At 39.6% G+C, this 17,575-nt stretch overlaps 1 protein-coding gene across 3 annotated transcripts in view; it reads right to left on the bottom strand.

The window, feature by feature from the left end:
* Positions 1-17,575, bottom strand: part of LOC121269194 (rho GTPase-activating protein 23-like) — a 506,984-nt gene that overhangs the window by 253,712 nt on the left and 235,697 nt on the right. The window lies entirely within an intron of this gene.

Genomic DNA, 17,575 nt, shown 5'->3' with positions numbered 1-17,575 from the left:
ATGTCTTATAGAAATGTACACGACAGACTGATTTATAAGGCAGCCCTGTTCTTCACTATGCAGCTGCACTTATGTTGCATCTTACTTGCTGAGTGGTGTTATGCTGTTCTGTACACATGCACAATATAAAATAGAGCATTCTTCATGTACAGAATGTTGAGGACAAGGCTGAAGTGTTGGTTGTTTAAAATGGTTTTAAAGGAGATGTCTTAAATTAAGGAAGGAAGTAGAAAAGTATAGAGTACTGGGGAAGGAATTCATCAGGTTGGGCATAGTAGCTAAAAGAACCATCATTTATGGAGCAGAGATACAAGTGGTAAGCAGCACCAGAGGGCTGAAATACATATACTTGAAGAAAATTGCTTAAGTAGAATAGCTAAGATCAAGATTTTTTTTTAAATGACAGGAACTATTAAGTCAATTCGCTAGGGCACTAGTGAGGCTTGAAAATAGCAGGAATGATGAAATTACAAGATTCTGTGCAGATGAGGATGTCAGCTTCAGCTTTTTGAATGAGTTGTAATTTGTGAAAGAGGTAGCCAGTTGGGAGAGTACATGAGGGTCAAGTATATAAAGTCATGAACTGTAATTTACTTAAGAGATAGAATTGGAGATTGGCAATGTTGCAGAAAGCAATATGGAAACTGGAACAAATGTGATGCGGGGCAAAGCACAACTCAGCTCAAAGTCTAGTCTTACACAGAGGATCTGCACCTCCCAAGAGAGCAGCTGCAATGGCGATAAAGTCATGCTAAGGGCCATGTTGATATCAGGAGAACTCAGGGGATGACTTTGGTTCTGTTAGCATTAAGCTGGAGCAAATTTTGGCTCATTAAGGTCTTAATGTCAGACAGACAACTGTTGGATCATAAATATTCAAAACATTGCACAAGTTATTTGAGGCTTTCTGTATTGGGTCCAATCAATATTAAAGCAACTGAAGGACAAAGGCTTAAGAAAAAATGTTGCGCAGTAACATCATATACTATTTAGAAAAAATGCTCTGCTCTCTGTAGTATTCCCCAAATAAGTAGGCAGCAGATAACCTTCTCCAAACTTTCTACCAAAGTTACTTTGATGCTGTTACAAGTGTGTTTAAGTGTTTTGATCAGAGTCACTTGCCACTTGTTTATACAAACATGAGAATTAGGAGGAGGAATAGGCCAATCGGCCCCCCGAGCCTACTCCGCCATTCAATAAAATCATAGCTAATCTGATTGCAACATCAACCTCCCATTCCTGCCTACCCCTGAAAACGTTTCACCCCCTGGTTAATCAAGAATTTACCTAACTCTGCCTTAAAAATATTCAAAGATTCTGCTTCCACTGCCTTTTGAGGAAGAGAATTCCAAAGACTCACGACCCTCAGAAAAATTCTCCTCATCCCAGTCTTAAATGAGTGACCCCTTATATTTAAACTGTGACCCTTAGTTCTAGATTCTTCCAGGAAAGAGGAAACATCCTTTCCACATCTACTCTGTCAAGACCCCTCGGGATCTTAAATGTTTTGAACAAGTCACCTCTTATGCTCCCACTAATCAGCCAGGCTGTCAATTTGGCCACTGTCAGGTGAAAGTCAGCAAAACATTATTTAAATGAAGCTTTGCCGTTAAAATTCCAGAAGGTATTCATGCCCTCGGCCTTACCAGCTTTTTCCTATAATACAACACTTCTTCACACCCTCCCAGCCAATATTGGGGCCAGAGTGTCTATGACATGAAAAAGATTTGACACCTTTTTACCTAAAAATCGAATAATTTCTTCTTGATCACTAGGCAAATCAGAACATTATTTCTCTTCTAAACAAACACTTTGTTGTACAAGGTGGGAACTGAGGGTTCTGGGTGGCCTCAGAGATCATCTGATTCTGATACTTGACAGCAATGAGAAGCACAACTCCATTTATAGGGTTTAAATGAAAATCAACAGAAAAATTTCCCTTGTCCTTTAACAAGCCTAACTTGTTCCAAAGCTGACTATGACTTTGATTCAAAAATGGCATTTGAGATACCCATTAGTTTTCTGGTGAATGCCTTATTTTTTCAGTGCTACCTATATTCTGCAAACATTGCCTTGAATATGTTTGATGTGGAAGGAATAATAAGCAACAATAATAAAATAATAAGAATGACAATAAGCAGGAAGGCTTTATCATTCTTATGAAGCCCAAAAGTGTTTCACATCTTCTAAACAAATAAAGCCACAGAATGCAGCGTAGGACATGGTCACCACACTTTACAAAAAAAAGGGTATACAGAAGAGAAGCAAGACTAAACCTAAGTGTGAAAGACTGATGACAAAATTTAAAGATTCCAGTGGTTCAAACTTTACAACTTATCTGACAGTTAAGGAGGATCTCGTTTAAATATTACAAAATATTAAATGGTATGTGGAGGAAATAAAAGCCAGATTATCATTCAAACTAAGGACATAAGAACATAAGAAATAGGAGCTGGACTAGGCAATTTGGCCCACCAAGCCTGCTCCTCCACTGATCACGATCACGAGTGAGCTTCTACCTCAACTCCATTATCTCACACTAACACCATATCCCAAATGTGGATATCCCACATTTTTTGAATGGTTTAATGACAATCTCCTGTCTAATTTCACCCCAGGCCTCTACAACCCATTCATGTAAGGCTACTAACATCAGAGCCCATGTGCTGCCTCCCTGGTGAATGATCTTCTATCCTCTGATCATCCAGGGAGCTATTCCACTTTCTTCTCATGCTATCCTTGAACAGCTTGTTTATAGAGACATCTAATGGTTGAATAAGGCTGGTTATGGCACTGGGAATCATTGCAATATATCAATATTTTGTGATCTAACTTCAGCAACAACATCATTGCCAAGGCATGATTGGAACATGTCCCAGATAAGAAGATGGTTTTCTTTACATAATCCTTCTGGTTGGAAACTCCAAACCTTCCCCAACCATATTTTCAAACCAACTTCATCCATCCATCCTTTACCGTGAACGTGGACGATTACTCCTTTTGAGAATTGCTGTTTCGGGAGGGCTTTTCTCTTGGATATTACTACTAGTTGAAGCTTCGTCCCATTGGACATACATGACAAAACAATGATGGATCTACTATTTTCATGGCCAGCTGTCTTCACTAACGCTCTTCTTTGGACCTTTGCTCGCCATTTGACTGGCTGGTATGTCAAAATTCATTACAGTCCCATGCATGTTCCCAATACAGGCCAATCTGTATCCATTTTTTTTAAATGATGTTTGACTATAAACCCCTGAAATACAATAAGCCCATCATCAAATTCTGCTGGGACTTGTTGTGAGATCTTGGTCTTCTGTCGCAGTACAAAATTTTTTATCTTCACAAACCTGGTACGCCATCCAGAGCTGATTTTGAAATCTGCAATGTCTAATTTTCTTGCTCATTTCAGGATGAAGATTTGGATAGATTGAGAAACTGAGTCCATTCTGGCAATTTTCATTGATGTATTTTGCAATTTTATTTTCCAACTGCAGCCACATGCTAGGCTTTCCTCTGTTTGCACATTTATTCTTTGGCATCTGCCTAAGCTGTGAGAGAACTTCCTCCAATCTCTAATATTTTTCTCCGATATTTTGAATTCTCTGGCTGCTGCACAATTATTTATCTGCTCTGCAATCTCAACAACTTTAAATCTGAATTGGACTGCCATTCCTTCTGGATAGAGGGCGGAATTGGCAGGAACACAACGAGCACCAGTGAGGTGGTAGCCTTGACAGCATGTGTTGACATGCCCAGGCACAAGGAGCTGAACAGCCGTCTTCAATGGTGTGCTATTCTACGACTCTATCAATGAGGAGGTTTGCACCTGGGCAAGTTTGGCTTCAGTGGCAAGCAGGTGGTAAGTGCAAAATTTTGCTTTTTTGGCTAAAAGTCAGGGGTTGACATATACACAAGTACAACCATTACTCAGGTACTTATGGTATATGCTGATTATGAACTGATATGGTATTAATGATGTTCTCCCTTTTCTGCTAATTTTCTTGCTTTTCCTTAATAGATTAACCCCTAGGTAAGCGCAGCTCCACAAGCACAGCATTCTGCCCAAGTAGCCATTGTCTATGTGAGAGTGTCTGCAGACTATTTTACCAGGGAATAAAAGCTGAGGCTGATCCTGCCCTCACCTGCACACTTCCAACAGGAGTAATTAACAATAGGGAGCAAGAATCTTGTCAATGCATTCCTCACAACCCAAAAGCACATATAAATGTTGCAATTTGCCCAACACCATCTTAGACAAACTGCATGATTCAATAACTCACTGCTTTAACCAGATGAGCCATAACAAGCTATAATACTTGCATCAGGAGATTTTTTCAAATTGAGGTCTCCTATGAAATCACAGTAACTGTACATCAAAGTACTGTAGTTCTTTAACACATAACTATTGCAGCATCCAGGAATTGATGTATATTGGTGATAAACATTCCACACTAGTTCACTGTAAGCAACAGACCTTGAACACTAAATTTTGCCACACATCTAGCTGTGCGTAGTAATGTCAACAACAGCAGAAAATAATTCATGCAAATTTTAATATTAACTTCTTATATAAATAAATGAAGTAATACATTTTCAATATTCATAAATCGGAATTGTTATTTATATGGTTGTAATAAAAACAATTTGCTTTTTTAAAATTGAGGACTTTTAAATTAAAAGCTAAATGCATCCAGAAAATCGATGGGTCAAAAAATAAAATGTGGATCTTGTTTGGATGTTACTTAATAAGACTCAAGAATCTTTCTGTAACATTCCATGGTTTCCAGATGTTACATCTCTGTACAGAATTTACATGATCCAGCTCAGGATGTGCTGAGGCAGGCTTAATGTTTTGAAGTTTAAAACAAGAAAAGCCACTTTGTTTCTGAGGCACCATCTGTTATGTGTGGGTAGACAAGGCCTACTTTTTTTGTTTTTTATTTCCACTAGAGTATCAGTTTAGTGCGTTCAAGGAACAGGGTAACTGGATCTCCTTTCCAGCATCAGAAAAGCTACACATTAGTCTCATCCGTAAGCTTCTGGGCAGATCTGAAGAAAAAGTGCGAATGCTTTGCTTGAAATTCATAGCAGTCCACAAAAAACAGAAATTACACATCAGGTCCAGGAGCCGTCAGAGGAAGGAAAAGGCAGTTCATGTTTCGGATGAGCCCTGTACTCTTTAGAAGTTGAGTTTATACCTGAAACATAAATCTCAATGTTCCCTTTTTTAAATGCTGATAGGCCACTGTGTATTTACAGCAATTCATTTTCATAAGTTTCTTTGTATGCTGTGCTTGGTTACTGAACTTTCTTTTAAGGGTTAAAACCAAAGACAAAGTTTGGTATTAAAACCATAATAAAATCATTACTGTCTCTCTACAAATGGAAAACAAACAATAACTGAACATAGCTGAGATCTCACCATCTGGATCCTCCTCTACCTGAAACTGTATGAATCACTGCATTTAGACTGTGTGGACGACTAGCTGCTCTGAACTGCTACCATACATTTTTTGATCAATGTCACAATCAGGCTAACCCAAGTTAAAATCCCAGGTGTTGACTCAACTACTCACTCCAACAGCTACTCAAACAAAAAAAAAAGTCAGAAGAACTGAAAGGTAAAATCAGTTAGGGAAGGAAATGAAAAACAAGAAACTAAGTAGGCTATTATCAGAGTCCACCCCAGGAAACAGTAACATTTGTTTCAACCAACAGAAACCTTGATCAGACACTGCTTTCTACTCACTATATAATAATCTGTGAACATTTGGCAACATTGAATAGAAATTTCAACAAATTGAAACTAAGAAGTGCTACAATGAAAGCACAAAGTAACTGGGAGATGGAGAGGAGAATGGACTGCTGTAAAGGCGGTGTTTTTAAGCAAAAAAAATTTTTAAATCTAAAGTAAGACCAGAAAGTTACAGAAATACACAACATTATCTGAAAACAGACATTTCGGGCAGCCAACTTTCAGCAGAAATGATTTTCATTTTCTCTTTACATTTCAGATACAGTTAGCAACTCTCATCCAATTATTACTGAATAAGTTTTTTTTTACAAAAGCAGAATATCCTATTTGATATTTTATTTTGAATCTCCTCTCCTCCACAGCTCTAAAATGGCCAACTGTTTCCAAATAAATAACAGGCTCATGTCACTGAAGTGGAAGTTCAGCCACTGACAGAAGAGGCAAAATTGCTATTGACTGAGGCAATGTTGACATCGTTAGGAGCAAAACATTCAGAAAAATTGCAACAATAAACCACAATTCAGTATCATTTAAAGCACATTTGACAAAAATTATCTAATGGATTGGTTAACACAGAATCTGAGCTATTTTTCCATAAAAAGGTTTTAAAAGTGGCAGAGCTTTTAGGTTATAAAATCAAAACACAAAGAAAAGAATACTCTCTCTTTCCCCTGCCTATTTAATTATGTTAGAACTGTACTGACAGCAGTTATAGAGGGGTGTCTAGCTCAGATACCCTGCTCTTGTGGCTAAAGGAATAAGAGTTGTATTAGGCAGCCTTCAAAAGGGAGATAAACATGAACAAACAAAGCTCAAATGTCCTCCAGCAAAATGCTGAATGTTCCAGATTTGCTTATCAGCAGTCAAATTAGAACCAACATTCATGATGGTATCGGCAGATGTCTCCAAAGGCTGGGAATTCTGTGCTCACATAACTATCCAGTCCATGAATCTTCCTTTTAGACACGTTAGTTTGCTTATCACATGCAAATGGTGAGTACTGACAAGCAGGCAACTTGCAAATATTGTGGTTTGTGAAAACACCAATGATTGCATTGCCACCTTGTGGCTGTACCCAGAAGCATTTAGAATGCAATTCCATTTAAGTACATGCATCTCAATTCTGACAAAATGCACAACAAAACCAAGCACAGAATTCCAAAAGGGGCAATCAGGAATCCCATCACCATCTTCATTATTGTGTCTTCCTCCCTCCCCACTTGCCCATCATCACAGCTATGAAATTCACTCCCTAATGGAAGTAATGGAAGGGGTCATCAATAGTGCTATCAAGCAGCACTTCCTGAGCAATTATCTGCTCACCAATGCCCAGTTTGGGTTTCACCAGGGCCACTCAGCTCCTGACCTCGTTACAGCCTTGGTTCAAACATGGACAAAAGAGCTGAACTCCAAAGGTGAGGTGACAGTGACTGCCCTTGATATCAAGGCTGCATTTGACCGAGTGTGGCATCAAGGAGCCCTAACAAAACTGGAGTCAATGGGAAGCAGGGGGAAAACTCTCTGCTGGTTGAAGTCATACCTAGCACAAAGGAAGATGGTTGTGGTTGTTGGAGGTCAGTCATCTGAGCTCCAGGACATCACTGCAAGAGTTTCTCGGGGTAGTGTCCTTGGTCCAACCATCTTCAGCTGCTTCATCAATGACCTTCCATCCATCATACGGTCAGAAGTGGGGATATTCGCTGACAATTGCACAAATGGTCAGCACCATTCGGAACTCCTCAGATACTGAAACAGTCCATGTCCAAATGCAGCAAGACCTGGACAATACCCAGGCTTGGACTGACATGTGGCAAGTAACATTCACACCACACAAGTGCCAGATAATGACCATCTCCAACAAGAGAGAATCTAACCATCGCCCCTTGATGTTCATGTTAGCATTACCATCACTGAATCCCCCACTATCAACATCCTGGGTTACCATTGACCAGAAACTGAGCTGGACTAGCCATATAAATTCTATGGCTACAAAAGCAGGTCAGAGGCGAAGAATCATGTGATGAGTAACTGATCTCCTGACTCCCCAAAGCCTGACCACAAGGCACAAATCAGGAGTGTGATGGAATACCCACCACTTGGCTGGATGAGTGCAGCTCTCACAACACTCAAGAAGCTTGACACCATCCAGACAAAGCAGCCCACTTGATTGGTGCCACACCATAAACATTCACTCCCTCCACCACCGATGCACAGTGGCAGCAGTGTGTACCATCTACAAGATGCACTGCAGGAATTCACCAAGCTTCCTTAGACATCACCTTCCTAACTCACAACCACTACCATCTAGACGGACAAGGGGAGCAGACAGATGGGAACACCACCAACTGGAAGTTCCCCTCCAAGCCACTCACCATCCTGACCTGGAACTATATTGCTATTCCTTCATTGTCGCTGGGTCAAAATCATGGAACTCCCTTCCTGACAGCATTGCGGGTGTACCCACACCACATGGATTGCAGAGGTTCAAGAAGGCAGCTCACCACCACCTTCTCAAGGGCAACTAGGGATGGACAATAAATGCTGGCCCAGCCAGCAAAGCCCGCTTCACCACCTTTCTTTTATGTTTTAAGACGCTGATTACTAAGCTTTCGGCCTTTTGTTCTACCATTGCCTGCTGAGGCTCAGTGTAAACTTTTGTCTATAACACATCTGTGAAGCACTTTGGGACAGTTTACTACATTAACTGTGCTATATTAATACAAGTTGCTACTGTCATCATAAATGGAATTCAATTATTTCATCACTAAGTGTTAACTTCACCGTGATTCAGGAGCATGGGCAACTTATTTTTCAAGGAGAAGTTTATATTGTTTTAGATGACATAGCAGATAACACGGCAAAACTTTTATTGTTATGTTAAATTCCACAGAACACAGTAAGCTGTCAGATCCTCATACTCACTTTCATCACCTTGCATTTCCTTCCTGTCCTGGTCAATCACATTGTGCAAAAATAAAAAGTGAATGAGTTTTACCCAAGTGCAGGCCAAACAGTTTATTATTCACTAATTTATAACCATCAAGTTCCATAAATCAAGAAAACCCAGATTACTTCTTCAAAATAAGTAAGGAAGACATAAGTGAATGTTTGTGCTGAAAGTAAACAGATGCATTAAGCATTGCACTTTAACTTTAATATAGGTATTGCGATGTACATTCAAACATTAAAGATGTTATGTGAATCCATTAGGAATCATGTACAAGGAAAAGTACTGGATGCGATTATGGACTATTCACTGAAATTATGCAGTCAATTTAAAACTGCTATTAAAAGTAAAATAGGTAGATCTTAAAAGTATTATTTTAACTGCGCTTAATTTATAAGCAAATCTGAACACTTTCAATAGAACTAGGGCAGAATTTTCACCTTGGCGGGGGGGGGGGGGGGTGCCTGACCCGTTCAAGCGTGAAGTGACACACAATGACGTCAGGCGAGCATCCCGATGTCAATGCGCAGTTGCACGATAGTTCGGTCGGCACGCCCGCACCGGAACTGACAGCATGTCCGACAATTAGAAGGCCTATTAAGGCCTTTAAGTATTAATTAACTTAAATTTTTCGCTGCCCGTCCAACCTTGGCATAAAAGCCAAGCAGCCTTTGTACTTTTTCATCCAAGGGCTTGATGAGGTTTCCAACAGCAAATAAAAATTTTAAAAATTACATCTCATTCAAAATATGTTCCTACTCATGTGACACAATCACATGAGGGGGCATTTTTTTAACATTTAAAAATTCTTTATTTTTGTTTTTCAGAACTCTTCATCTCCCTGAAGCAGCTGTATGTCTCAGGGAGCTTTTCCAGCGTGCAACCATGTGCATGTGTGAAGATCCCCGCTTGAGCCCCCCCCCCCACCCAAACCATCACAGGTAGCGCTGAGTGCTGCAGCACACATTCAACGATGGGCGGGCCTTAACTAGCCCGCCAGCATAAATGTCCAAGCCGACCACTCCTGCCCATCCCCACCAAGCCTGCCCGACAAGGGCAAAATTCTACCCCTAGAGTACTAGGGAGAGGTAACAGCAGTTAGAATTCAGGTATTTAGGATTTTAAGTTATGAGGAGTGATTTACCAAACTGATGTAAAATTACACTTTAAAAAGCATATGATCCAGATCTTTAAATTAATAGAAGGGTTGGATGAACTACGTTTAAGTAGGATTTTTCATTTAAACTGTGAGCAAAAGCACAAAATTAGTGAGTTGCAAGCCTATTTAAAAAATTTTGGTCAGAAGATTTGTCAAATTGATTTCCCGCAAGTCATATCAACCAACTCTTTTAAAGTAAACTCTTAAGAACAAGGTTGAAGGTTTTAATGAAAGATATATTTTGACATTATTATAACAGTCATCTTACTTAAAATATATTTCATTGCCTAAAGCGCTGAGTTTTTATTTAAGACACAAGAACAACAAGTACGTGCATTTATGTAGTGCCCTTAACATAGCAAATGTTCCATGTGCTTCATAGGAGCATTATCCAACAAAATTTGACCCCATGTCACAAAAGGAGATCTTTGGGTAAATGAGTAAAGGTTTGGTCAAAAAGACAGGTTTTATGGGCGAGCTTCAAGGAGGAAAAAAATGTGGAAAGGTTTAGGAGGGGATGTGAGTCAATGTCGGCCAGCGAGTACAAGGGTAAATGTGCCTTGGTGTGCATGAGGATAAGGGCAGAAGATAGGATGGTCAGGAGTGAACTGAAAGTGTCAAGAATGGAGACAACAAAGTCATGAATGCTCATCTGCTGCTAAAATCTCAATGTTATGGAGACGGGAGTAGGCAGTGTTCGTGATAATAAATAGGAACAGGAGTATAGGCCATTGGTCCCTTGAGCCTGCACCGCTAGATGGAGCAGATATATGATCAAAAACTTATCTTTGGGTCAAATATGACACACCAAGATGAAAGCAAAAAACTGCGGATGCTGGAAATCCAAAACAAAAATAAAAATACCTGGAAAAACTCAGCAGGTCGGGCAGCAAGTTCTGTTGAAGAGTCATACGGATTCGAAACGTTAACTGTGTTTCTCTCTGCAGATGCTGCCAGACCTGCTGAGTTTTTCCAGGTATTTTTATTTTTATGACACACCAAGGTTGCAAATCGTCCAGCTCATCCTCAGACAATGACCATGGAGAGGGATGGAGTCACTGGCTGGAGAACCAAGTTTGTGGTAGGCAACAAAGATAATGGCTTTGGTATTCCCAAAATGTAACTGGAGGAAATTTCTGAACATGCAGTAGTGGATGTCAGACATGCAGTGTGACAAATCAGATCAGTCCAGAGGGAAGTCCGCATCATATAAATGGAAGTATTATTAAAAATATTCAATGGAACAAGAGGACTATGGATGTGTATACGTGTATTAGATACAAGGTGCATCTATAACTTATGGTTATGTTGAATTATCTTTGGGGAGGGACAGATGCAACTTTTGTTCATGGGGTTTTTGCATGCGGTACTCACCTCTGTCAGGAGGCTAGCATATTGGGTAGAGTTCATGATAGGCCAAAATATACACATTTTCAGATGGGAAGAAACCAATGAGCCAAATGGCATTTTATGGTTTCATACCAGATACGCTTACTAAAAAGAAAACAAGAATATGCAGAAGATAGGGGGCCCTTAATATAATTTTTAAGATGGCACCTAAGGTTTGATGATGAAGATTTGCATTCTAGTCTTTCTGAAATTAGGACTTAATTGAACTCCAACTCATGGATCCACAATACTTCATAACTGTAGAAACCTGGTCTCCCTCATCTCGCCCTCCTACAACCTTCAGGCTCTGTAAGTCCATCCTCCTGATAATCACAACATGATGTTATATCAGAATTACCTGGAAAAACTCAGCAGGTCTGGCAGCATCGGCGGAGAAGAAAAGAGTTGACGTTTCGAGTCCTCATGACCTTCGACAGTTCTGTCGAAGGGTCATGAGGACTCGAAACGTCAACTCTTTTCTTCTCCGCCGATGCTGCCAGACCTGCTGAGTTCTTCCAGGTAATTCTGTTTTTGTTTTGGATTTCCAGCATCTGCAGTTTTTTTGTTTTTATATATGATGTTATATCACCTTGCTTTTAATTAACCAAGGTCTTTTGCTTTAATTTTCTATTTATGATCCAATTAATTCACAGAAATTTTATTTCACACAAAACAAATGTCTTTCTCATGAGTAAATTATTATTTCAAGCTGTTTTTATATGTTGCTGTTCTACATCTCACACACATACACACTCACTCACAAGTTACAAAATACATCAAGAAAGAAATGGCCTCATGTGGGTACCATTTTCATCTCAAACAGCAGATGTACTCAGTTAGATGTTGGCAGCAAATAAATGACAACTTTAGTCTGGCATCCAGGAGCACAAGTATTGATGTTTCACTACAGCGTAGGAAAGAATTCCAGTCAGTGAATCACTCCAGGCCACTTGGATATACTACCTTCCAACCAAAACAATAGGTTCATTGGCAGAGGTTAGGAATAGATCAACTCTCCTCCTTCTATCAGTTTAGCACAAATGGATCCACCAGGTTGGAAGATAACCTTGAAAAATATTTCCCTGTTCTATTTGAAATAAAAGGGAAACCTAAGAGCCAAAAATAATTTTAAATAATTGAACTTTAAAATAAATGAACTGCACTCTTTCCTTCTGAGTAAAACAATTATTGCTTATTTGCAACATACCTTTATCTTTGCAGGTCTAGCAGCATCTGTGGAGAGGGAAACAGTTAATGTTTCGGGTCCGTTTGACCCTTCTTCAGAGCTCTGTGAGGTCTCAAAGACCTCAAAACGTTAACTATGTTTCTCTCTCCACAGATTCTGTTAGACCTGCTGAGTTTTCTAGCATTTTCTGTTTTTGTTTCAGATTTCCAGCATCTGCAGTATTTTGCTTTTATTCCTTTATCTTTACTGGTTTTGTCCTTGTGACCTGCCAGGTCACCAACAGATGGCCCCACTATTCCACTAACCAACTCTATATACATTGGGACATACAAAATCTGTGCCAAATAGTTCTGTGGCAGAAACTTGCAGGCTTGTAAATGATTTTTAATGTTTTTATTGCCACTGACAACAATAACTTGTATTTATATAACACCTTTAACACCGTTAAGAAGCACTTCAGAGGTGTAATCAAAAACAAAATCATACGAGCTTGGCCAATAAGGTGGGTTTAAGGAGGATCTCAAAATGAGGTATGAAAAAAAAGCTCAGACGCTTACGTTCTTCTATTTTACAATTAAAAACATTTTTTGATATGAAGCAAACCATCATAATAAAAACGGTTCATTTATAGACAAATATTAGACATGTTTATTTGCACTGCTGAAAGAATTAATACAAACTCAAAGCAAATATGCCATTCTTTCCCAGATCATTACTGTCAGGGTTTCAAATAAGTGATCCTCAAGAGGTCACAAAACAACATCTCATCCACGACTAATCTTCTCCCAGGTCTCAACCAATGCTAAACTGAACTGTCCGCTCTCAGTTTCTCTCCACTGTTGGTTTGGTGTTTTCTGCACAGCTAGACAACTAAAATAGGGAATTTACTCTGTCAGGCTGCATGTGCAATCGACATCTCACCATATCCAAGAACCACGTATGGGTGCCTGAAGTGCTGTAACACTACTGTCAAAAATGCAATCCAGTTAATTCCATGAAGCAATATGAAATTATTCTAAGCAGAACATGATATTCCTTGAAGTGATTATGGCTTTGTTTTAGAAAATGTCAAAATGCCAAAAAAGATCAAATCAGATGCTACTTTGCTGGAAGAGGTACACTTAGACATTCTCCATTCTAGATTTTTTTCTTATAAAATAGGTAACTTTTATTTCATCTCATAATTTTGACTTCCAAAACAGGTAGCCAGTACATTTTTCCCCAGTGAGGATGGCATGGGTGAAATTCAAACTAAAGGAGCAAACTCCCTCTTATAATTAATGTATAATTAGTGCTTTACACCAGGTGCTATCAATCAATGCTGGTGATATGTCCTGAAGCTCTTCTAGTAATGGCTCAGCAAATAACCGTCCCAGACTTGTTGCAGCAGGTATGAAAATGAAGCTCAGCAATTTGGGAAAACAGCCCTTCCATGTCTTTTAGCTTGAATTTAGATTTTGCTTGCCTCGTTTGATCTAAATCTCACCATACTATAGAACCTTGTGTTGGTACCCAAAGTGATGAACATTAACTTCACTCAAAATTAGCTTCATTTAAAGCTAAACAAACAATAAGATCAACACTGTTAATTTCATACTTTTAAGAAATTCTTTCCCAAACATGCAACATGATGTGGGATTAACAAGCTCATTTCAAATTGAAATATTATTGGGCACAGGACATCTCTTTCATTTAGTATAAATACCACAAACCACAACTGGTTGGAAGTGCTGCGTAAAAGTTTCTATATCTACATAGAGTCACTTATGTACATGGCATTTGAACCAATACACCCATTGGCAAGGCTGCAGTTAGAAGACTGCATCCATTTATGAACTCTTCTCTGTCAAAACTAATGGTACCGAGAGACTCCATTGCCTAACAAAAATTTGTCTAACTCTGCCTTACATAAATTCAAAGGCCCAGCCTCCGCGACTTTCTAGGGAAGAGAATCCCACACAACAACAACCCTTTGGGAGAAAAAGTTTCTCCTCACTTCTGTCATAAAAGGGAGATCTCTTATTTTTAAACTATGTCCCCTAGTACTAGCCTCCTCCACAAGAGGAAACATCCTCAGGGTATCCACCCTATCAAATCCCCTCAGCAGCTCATATGTTTCAGGAGATTCTCATTCTTCTAAACTCCAATGAGTATAGGTCTAACCTGTTCAATCCTTCTTCATAAGACAATCCCTTCATCTCAGGAATGAGTCCAGTGAACCTTCTCTGAACTGATTCTAAAGCAATTATATATTTTTTTTAAATAAGGAGACCAAAACTGCACCCAGTACTCCAGGTGTGGTCTCACTAAGGTCCTGTAAAGCTGTAGTAAACCTTCCCTACTTATAAATTCCATTTCTCTTACAATAAATGCCAATATTCCATTTGCCTTCCTGATCGCTTGCTGTACCTGCATACTAACATTATGTGATTCATGTACTAGAATGCCTAGATCCCACTGTACCACCAAGTTCTGCAATCTTTCTTCATTTAAATAGCATATCATTTTTCTATTCTTCCTGCAAAAGTGAACAAGTTCACATTTACCCACGTTATATTCCCATCAGCTAGATTTTTGCCCACTCACTTAACCTGTCTATAATCCATTTACAGACACTCTACCTCCACCTGACAATTTACTTTCCTACCTATTTTGTTATCATCAGATTCAGGAACAGGAGCCATTATAGGCCTTCCTCTCACTGTGTGCAGCAGCTTACTGGTGTCTAATTCACATGCTGTGTCATGGAGGGATAGAACATGAGTTTGTACCTGCAATTTATAATGTAACCAGTGTCTTCAGTCAAGAGACAATGATGTAAGGAATATTTGCATTGTGATTTATATTGTACCATAGAAGAAAATAAACAAAAGAAGAAATCAGGATGTTGGACAAATTGTAACCAGTAGATGTGGAGGAAGATATCTTTGATAATATTTTTACCTTGAGGATGCAAGCAAAAAGACAAGCAAGTTCTCATTCATTGGATTATTAGGATATAATTATACACTTGGAATCCTTTTGATTCATTGCTCTCCATCCAGGATGAGGTTAAACAAACCACATTCATGAATCTCAGTAATAATTTCATCTCCTATACCCTCTGACTTAACTAGCAAGAAAGAAAATATTCCCAAACATTTCAGTAGGTTTATCTGTAGGTTATGATGGAAAATTCTCATTTCAATGTGCCAAGAATGATTCTCAGAGTTGAAGGATATAGCTGAATCTCAGCATGTGGGCTGCAACACCATTTGTTGCAGGCTTATTAAGAGTTTCTGGAGACACAAACCTAACAGGTCAATTGATAAAGGCTCATTCCACTGTCAGACCCATTCTCTCTATCCATCTGGTTTGTTCCAAAATTACATTTTTGTATAAGCAAATCAAAGTGACAGTATTACACTCTGTTGGCACTGGATGGATTTCAGAATTCACTGATAGCAGCAAGGTAATACTTATACCCATTTGTACAGTTTAAATACATTTGCAAACTACATACTTATTATTGCATCATTTCTCAGTAACACCTTGTCTGTAAAATTATTATCCAAAGACGACGACTCTGGATTTGGGCCAGGGACAGAGCACGAGTACATACTAAGTAGCAGTAGGCAGCCATTCTGCCCCTCGAGTCTGCTCCACCATTCAAGAAGATCATGACTGATCTGTTTGTGTTTTGAGTTCTGTGTTCCCATCTACCCTGATTATCTTTGATTCCCTTGTCTAACAAGAATCTACCTACTTCTGCTTTAAAAATATTCAAGGACCCCAATTCCACTGCCTTCTGAGGCAGACTGCTCCAAAATCGCACAACCCTCAGCAACGAGGAAAGAGTAGGACTACTTGAATAGCTCTTTTAAAAAAAAGCACAGCTATAATGGATCAAAAAGCCCACTTATACGCCATAATATTCCATAATACTATGATCATTGATTCAGTTAATACCATGTGATACTAAATAAAGTGCACTTTAAGTACTAAAAGCTAAAAGAACCTGATGACTTCCTGGCTTCAGTGCCGAAGAGCTGCAATCAGAAATAGCCACCCCATTAAGCCATGATGTTCTACGGTAGGTGTTACAATCGTATTTACTCACTTACTCGTATTTCTGGAAATAGTACTGAAGACTTGTGCTCCAGAACTAGCCGTGCCACAAGCCAAGCTATTCCAATACAGCCACAACACTGGCATCTACCGGGCAATGTGGAAAATTGTCCAGGTATGTTCTATACACATAAATGAGGACAAATCCAATACAACAAATTACCGCCCATCATCATCAATCATCATCAAAATGATGGACGGGGTTGTCAACTGTGCTATCAAGCAGCACTTATTCAGCAATAACCTACTCACAGAGGCTCAGTTTGGTTCCGCCAGGGCCTCTTAGCTCCTGAGCTGATTACAGCCTTGGTCCAAGCATGGATAAAAGAGCTAAACTCCAGAGGTGAGGTGAGTGGCTGCCCATGACATCAAGCAGCATTTGACGAGTGTGGCATCAAGGAGCCCTAGCAAAACTGGTCAACGGGATTCAGGGGGAAAACTACACTGGTTAGAGTTATACCTAGCACAAAGGAAGATGGTTGTGGTTGTGGGACGTCAATCGTCTCTGGGATATCGCTGCAGGAGTTCCTCAGGGTAGTGTCCTAGGTCCAACCATCTTCAGCTGCTTCATCAACACCCTTTCCTCCAACATAAGGTCAAAAGTGGGGTTGTTTGAACAACATTCAGCACCATTTGCAACTCCTCAGATACTGATGCAGTCAGTGTTCATGTGCACCTGGACAAGGTTCAGGATTAGGCTAATAAGTGGCAAGTAACATTTTTGCCACACAAATGCCAGGCAACGACCATACCTACCAAGAGAGAATCTAACCATCTCTCCCTGACATTCAATGGCATTACCATCACTGAATCTCCCACTATCAACATCCTGGTGGCTACCATTGACCAGAAACTGAACTGGACCAGCCGTATAAATGGTGGCTACAAAAGCAAGTCAGAGTCTGAGAATTCTGCAGAGGAGCTCACCTCCTGACTCCTTAAAGGCCTGTCCACCCTCTACAAGACAAAGTCAGCAGTGTGATGGAATACTTTCCATTTGCCTGGATGAGTGCAGCTCCAACACTAAAG

This window comes from Carcharodon carcharias, chromosome 23, assembly GCF_017639515.1.
Source record: "Carcharodon carcharias isolate sCarCar2 chromosome 23, sCarCar2.pri, whole genome shotgun sequence".
In the NCBI taxonomy this organism is placed as follows: Eukaryota; Metazoa; Chordata; class Chondrichthyes; order Lamniformes; family Lamnidae; genus Carcharodon; species Carcharodon carcharias.
The sequence above is the reverse complement of the archived record's forward strand: the minus strand, read 5'-3'. Positions and strand labels throughout refer to the sequence as shown.